This window comes from Mytilus trossulus, chromosome 5 (genome assembly GCF_036588685.1).
Source record: "Mytilus trossulus isolate FHL-02 chromosome 5, PNRI_Mtr1.1.1.hap1, whole genome shotgun sequence".
NCBI lineage: Eukaryota > Metazoa > Mollusca > Bivalvia > Mytilida > Mytilidae > Mytilus > Mytilus trossulus.
In genome coordinates, this window is record NC_086377.1 from 22,160,337 (window position 1) to 22,166,910 (window position 6,574).

Genomic DNA, 6,574 nt, shown 5'->3' on the forward strand with positions numbered 1-6,574 from the left:
TGGATTAATGGACAACTGACAACACATCACATCATTCATGATTCATAGTGATATGAAATGTATTTTAAAATAAAAAAAAAAAACAATTGTTAGCTACAAAGTATCATTATAATTGATAACCAATGGAACTAACGTTGCATCGACAATGAGCGAACTATACACAATATAATGCGTTTTCCCGTTAAACGTGAATCATTGTTTCCAATTAAACTTTAAAGAGATGTATAATACTACCCAGCTGAACTATTTGATCAAATTTGATATGAAAGACTGGAATGAGGTGGCCGAGACCTTTTGCTGCTAAAAAATAAAGCCAAAGTTTAAACGCATTTAAGATATTAGGCTACACATAGCCATCTAACAGTCCAGTCGTCGTAGGTTAAATCATAAAACAAAAGTAAATTGTACATTCGAAATGATTTTTTTTAGATTAATTTTGAAGTTATATTGTTGGAACGTTGACTGTTTCAAATTGCATGGAATAACAATTACCGACACAATTATATTCTACATATAAGTAAATGAGTCGTCTGTATTTAACCGATGATTAAATCTCTTCAATCGTTAGAAAAAAGAGCCAACTCAATGTAACGAAACTGAGGGAATTACACACTATTCCTAAAGTAAACAAACTGGTCGAGTCTACAGGTAAACGCCACCCATTCCAGTCAATATTAACACACATTTACATTAGCGAATTTGACTCAATCGGTACAATCAGATGATTATAACAATCTATGGCCGCTAACACATATCAAAAGTGAGTTTAATCATCGTGATATCTTATCAGCTCTATTTTAATACAAAATTTGGCATGATTACAATTGAAAAAGTTCTCCATCAGATACAAATTAGCATCGAAGTTAACAGCTATAGGTCATCGTACGGACTTCAACAATGAAAAAAAAACGCACCGAGTAATAAGCTAAAGACGGCCCCGAAATTAAAAATGTAAAACAATACAAAAGGGAAAACTAACGGCCTGATTTTTGTTCAAAACAATAAACAAAAAACGAATGTGACATACAGCAACAAACGACAACCATGGAATTTAAGGGGTCGATATCATAAGAGTTTGCACAAAGCTTAAAAATTAGTAGCGTTAAGGCCCCTTAAGACAATATTGACGATTATTCAAACGCATCGATAATTGTAAGAAAAAGAGTCGAACTTGGAGTTTAAAATCATAAATCTGGCAGTTGCCAAATTTATAACATTTATTGAAGCATTGATGAAAGAGCATAAGTGAATTTATTTTTTAATAATTAAAAGGTTCGAAACAATAATTCAAAACCGTAACAAAATATCAGTATATTTCTTGTTCTTACCATTTTCACAATTCTTTCCAGAGGTTCCAGGAAGGCAATTACACATGTAGTCATTTTGAAGTTGAGTACATGATGCACGTTGACATGGATAACTATCACATGCGTTGATTACTAGTAAAAAGAAATATCGAGTGGACAATTTGTAACGAAAAGTGAAAGTATCGTGCACTGATGTATAATGGTTTACTTTTACAAATCGTTACTTGGATGAGAGTGTTGTCACATTGACACTCATACCACATCTTCTTATATCTATATGTTTAAATGACATTAACCATTGTTGCTTACTTTTACGACTTCGTGATTTAGGTCTTGCTGTGGACTGAAGGTCTGTTTTATTCTAAGTCTCGATAATAAAATTTTTCATTATTGCAGGTTGACAGTCAATCCGTGCAGTTACAAGTAACAGGTGTAACGACATTTAAGTTCAATATTAAATCTACAACCTAGGGTTAAAGAACGTTTCCATTGACGAAAAGGCAACACCTGTGTTTAATTTTAATAAACTTACTTTTCGTGTAAAAAGGTACTCTCCGCATATATCCAGATAACAAGCTACTGTTTTCTTTGTTACTTACAATTTTCACATTTTATTCCCGTTGATTTAGACGTGCAGGAACATGCATATCCATGTTGATTAGGCATGCAGGTACCACCATGCATGCAGGGGAAACTAGTACATGCGTTGACTTCTGATTCAAATAAATATCAATGAGACAAATTTTAGATGTAAGAACAAGTCATGATACGAGCATATATTTTTTTAATTCTATTTTAAGAATTGAAAGGTATCGATCAATTTATAAAATACCATTTGGTTTTTTTTCAAAGTCGTGAGCCTTTTTTTCTAATTCATTCATTTAACACAAACTACCATTTGTTTTTAATCTACACAGTAATAGACTACCTTAGCTATATTTGGCAAAACCTTTAAAAACGTTTGGTCCTCAATGCTCTCTAACTTCGTGCTTTATTTTGCTTTTTTAACATTTTTTGATTCGAGCGTCACTGATGATTTTTTTGTAGACGAAACGCACGTCTAGCGTAAATGTACAATTTCAATCCTGGTATCTATGATGAGTTTATTTTGAGCGCGGTACATTAATATCTTATATAAGACCCTAATCGGTGAAGGTTCATAAAACTTATCAACACATACCATCATTTATAAATTCAACATAGAAATCAGGATTGACATTTTGTATTTGCACCAGACGCGCTTTCCGTCTACAAAAGACTTGTCAGTGACGCTCAAGTAAAAAAAAAATACCCACTTACAAGACCTTTTCATTTTTATGTAGCTACGTTTCGTTTAAAACCTTTATATGAAGTATACATGTATATCTTTCAGATGAAAAAATTACATAAATAATGCTGTATCGATCAAGAGTATTTCGATGAAGGATTGCTGACACGGAAATGTATTGTTTGATTCTGGGCATCTCTGGTTTAGTTGTCCAACTGCATTAACAATAGCTGGTCAATATTTTATTTCCGAATGTCTGTGGATCTTTCCGGGCACTTCGTCTTCCAACACCAAAAAAAAAACTGACCGCTTCATAGTATAGTGCACAAAGTGGCGCTAAACATCAATCAAACAATAATGGTAAAATGCCTTCAATAGTTGTATTTATCAAAGAGCGATTAAATAGTATGGAATATTTGTGTCACAAACGACTGTTATGCTCCGCTTGTATCAAACAAAATTCAGCTATCTTATCCTTGATACATCATATTACCGAATGATACTTATCATTTAAAGTTTACTTTCAAAAAGTAATACGAAGCTAATTTAATTTTTGGGCAATTTAATAATAGAATACATAAGGAAAGATAAGTACTATTACTCATTTGTATCAAAACGTTCAAATAAATGATAATGAATGCTGACATTATTTGACATTACCGCAATACGTATTTGTGAAAAAGAACTAGCGGATAAGTTAAAGATACAATGGTTGACACTGTGTACGCCAGGCACACGTCTCGCCTTCAAAAGACTCACAAAAGACACTCGAATTAAACAAGTTTAAAGGCAAATTAGACGTCAACCACAAAGCTGAAAGGATTGAGGATACAAAACTTAAAAAGGGAACGGTTTCATTGTCAATTATCCCACAACCCCTTATTTTTTATAAAATGTAAAACACAAATTACTTAAGAAATGACTGTAATATTTTTTCTGTCTATGGAGAAATAACATAAAAAATTTGGTACACACTGAATAACGCGCGTAGCAGGTTTTTTAACAGTGTGCACCACATTTTTTTTATGATATTTCGATAATTCTTATAATCTAATTTTAAATTCCTTTTTAAACCGTAGAAAACCATGAAAAACGTTGATGATGTCACATTCACATGACTAAATAATGTCTATGGGCTCAAAACAAAATAACGTTAGCCAATCAGAAGACGCATTACATCCAAAATTAAAATATGCTACCTTGACTACAACATATGTTCCAATATCCAGGATTACAGTCACAGTATTCAACTGCATAATAATATCCCTTCATCCCCGTATAGTAATAACCGTACTTCCCATGGACGTCACATGTTGTTTTATTTTTGCAATCATCTACAAATTATGTTTAATTGAGTTAGCATTTACAATACAGTTTATAGTTTTGTTAATATGATGGAACCATAAACAAATGTCATATATGTAACAGGTTAAGCTACGTATAAAACCAGGATTAACGCAGCACTTTCTTCGGAAATGTATTTACCAAGTCGGGAATTTGACAGTTATTTTCCAAGCGTTCAGTTTATTGATTTAGTCTAAAGTTTTATTATGTAAATTATTATGGCCTCCACTTTGACTTTGGTGTTTCGATATTTTGGTTAATACTATTTCTATACTTACAAACAATTTTATCTGAAAAAAACAACATGTTGTCCTGTTAAAACATTATACTAACAGCAAATATTGACTTCAATATGTTCTAGCATATAACAAATAAAATCCGCTAGCTATTTTCCTTTTTAATATATTGTTAATACTAAAATCAAAAAGCTTTATGATAAACATTTCCGATCGGGCTGCTTCCAAGTATTTTGGTGGGGTTTGTGTTGCTCAGTCGAAAGTTTCTGTGTTGTTTGTTGTGTACTTTTGTTTGTCTGTTTGTCTTGTTTTTTTTAGACAGTTCATTTTCGACTTATGGGTTTAAGAGTATCTTTCGCCTCTATTTTTTTGTAAAAATAGGAAGACTCGTTAGAATTTCTAAAGACACAACCAATTTACGTGGAAGTTAACAACCAACGTTGCGTCAGCGTAAGGACTTCAACAATAAACACAGATCATACTGCATAGTTAGCTATTAAAGACCCGAAATAACAATTAATATAGAATATTATATACTAAAAAACTGACGGCCTAGTTATGTATAAAACCAGAAATGGAAACAACAGTCAAACCTGAGTAAACCGGACTCTTAATAAACCGGTTCCCTGTCCATTGCGGCCAAAAAATTAAGTCCCATTTTTTCCTTCAAAGTCTTTGTTAAAGTACCCTTTGTAAACCGGGCCCTGTGTTTTCTGAATTCCGATCTTATGATGCTGTTTCCATACTCTTGATTAAATCAATTATTACCTTTCAAAACCGGTTTTTCTAATTAATTTTATATATCACCTCGTGATTTCGAAATCCTGTGTTTCCTGGTTTGAACCCCTAAACCTATGACTCTGATAATGAAGGACGCCCGGATGACAACAATCAGTGAGTATTGTGCACTGTACGACAATGTTTCGATAGTGATGAAATTTTGTTTGATAATATTCTGGCTCTTTAATCGGCCAAACCAACGTTTCAAAATAACGGTAATGGAAGTAAATTGAAACTCACAATCAAAACAACGTGAGTATTTTGATGCAAATGAAAACAATGAAAAACAAAGTGAAAGTGAAATTGTCAAGTCGGAGATTGATGCTACCGAGGTCTATTTGATTTGCGAGGATATGTAAATCACGGTGGTTTAATTTTTAATTCGAGGAACAACCAGTTACTCAATTTTCTTTAGCCAATGAATATGAAGATTCAAAACAACGATCATACTTTATTACTTTGTTGCGTTTTGTATTTCAATTTATCAGTTTATAATTTACATTCAGACAGATCTATTACAAGCAATAAATCGGACGTCACAAGAAATTTTCTTCCGATCAAAACGGAAACCTGAGTAAACCGGCTCACTGTCCAAACCGGCTCTTTTTCAGAATACCGTAGCTGGCCGGCTTATACAGGTTTTACTGAAATACGATATAGAGTATGGGCATGGGGCAGGAATAAGAATTTAAGGGGTTAACATAGTTTGCTGCCGTATATAGATTATACCACTGCATCGAGTGTGATACGATAGGTATCCATTCGAGACAAATTTAAAAGGCGAGGCTCGCTGAGCGTTTTTAATATTTTAATTTAACTGTCGAGAATGGATAAATAGTGTATTGCACGAGATTTGGTGGTAGATCCGGACTTTTAGACGATAAACAAACAATCTTAAGCCGGACGACATGCATCAATTATGTGTTTTTTCTACATGGCGTCATCAGGCATGGTCGCCTTTTTTCGTGACGTCACAATTGGAATTTCAGAAGAAAATTGAAAGTAATAATCGAATTTTAACCAAAAGAGAACTGAGATCAAACGAACCACACGTTGATTAAATAAAGATAGTCAATAGGTCAGGAAAGTGATAAATCGAGCAAGAATTAGAGAAGGGCTTTTTCTAATTAATTTATACAAATCACACAAAAAATCACGAAAAAGACAAATAACTGATCTGGAAGTATTCTATATATATATCACTAACATGTGATACGTGGTTGGTACACACATGTGACAACACAGTTTCGGTTCACTGCGTTTACTTAGCTAAACTATTCATAATACACCTTCCCTTTGAACTTAAATACTTTAGTATTCAAATACTCATACATTGAGGATGTTAACATGCACTTGGAAATAACACATACCTTAAAATAAGTGAATCTTTTTTGCGTAAAATAAATTATAAAATTAAATAATTTAAGCAAAATCACTTACTATTAACGGTGTATTTAGTTATTGATGTTCCAACGCAGAAACAGGCACACAGAAACACTACAGTGCCTAAATCATAAAAAAAAATTACATATTAGTATTTGTCTTTTAGAAAAAAACAACAATTATTTACCAGATCAATCCTATCTTTTCCAAAGTTGATACTCCTTTTCTGAGCTAGAACGACGGTCCTCGATGCTAGA

General features: G+C 32.8%; 1 long non-coding RNA gene across 1 annotated transcript; it reads right to left on the reverse strand.

The window, feature by feature from the left end:
• Nucleotides 1-1,327: 1,327 nt before the first annotated feature.
• Nucleotides 1,328-3,911, reverse strand: LOC134719514 (uncharacterized). The gene is made up of 3 exons (XR_010107607.1): nucleotides 3,774-3,911; nucleotides 1,907-2,020; nucleotides 1,328-1,439 (listed from the first exon to the last, which is right to left on the reverse strand). It is a non-coding gene; the product is annotated as an uncharacterized LOC134719514 (long non-coding RNA).
• Nucleotides 3,912-6,574: the final 2,663 nt, after the last annotated feature.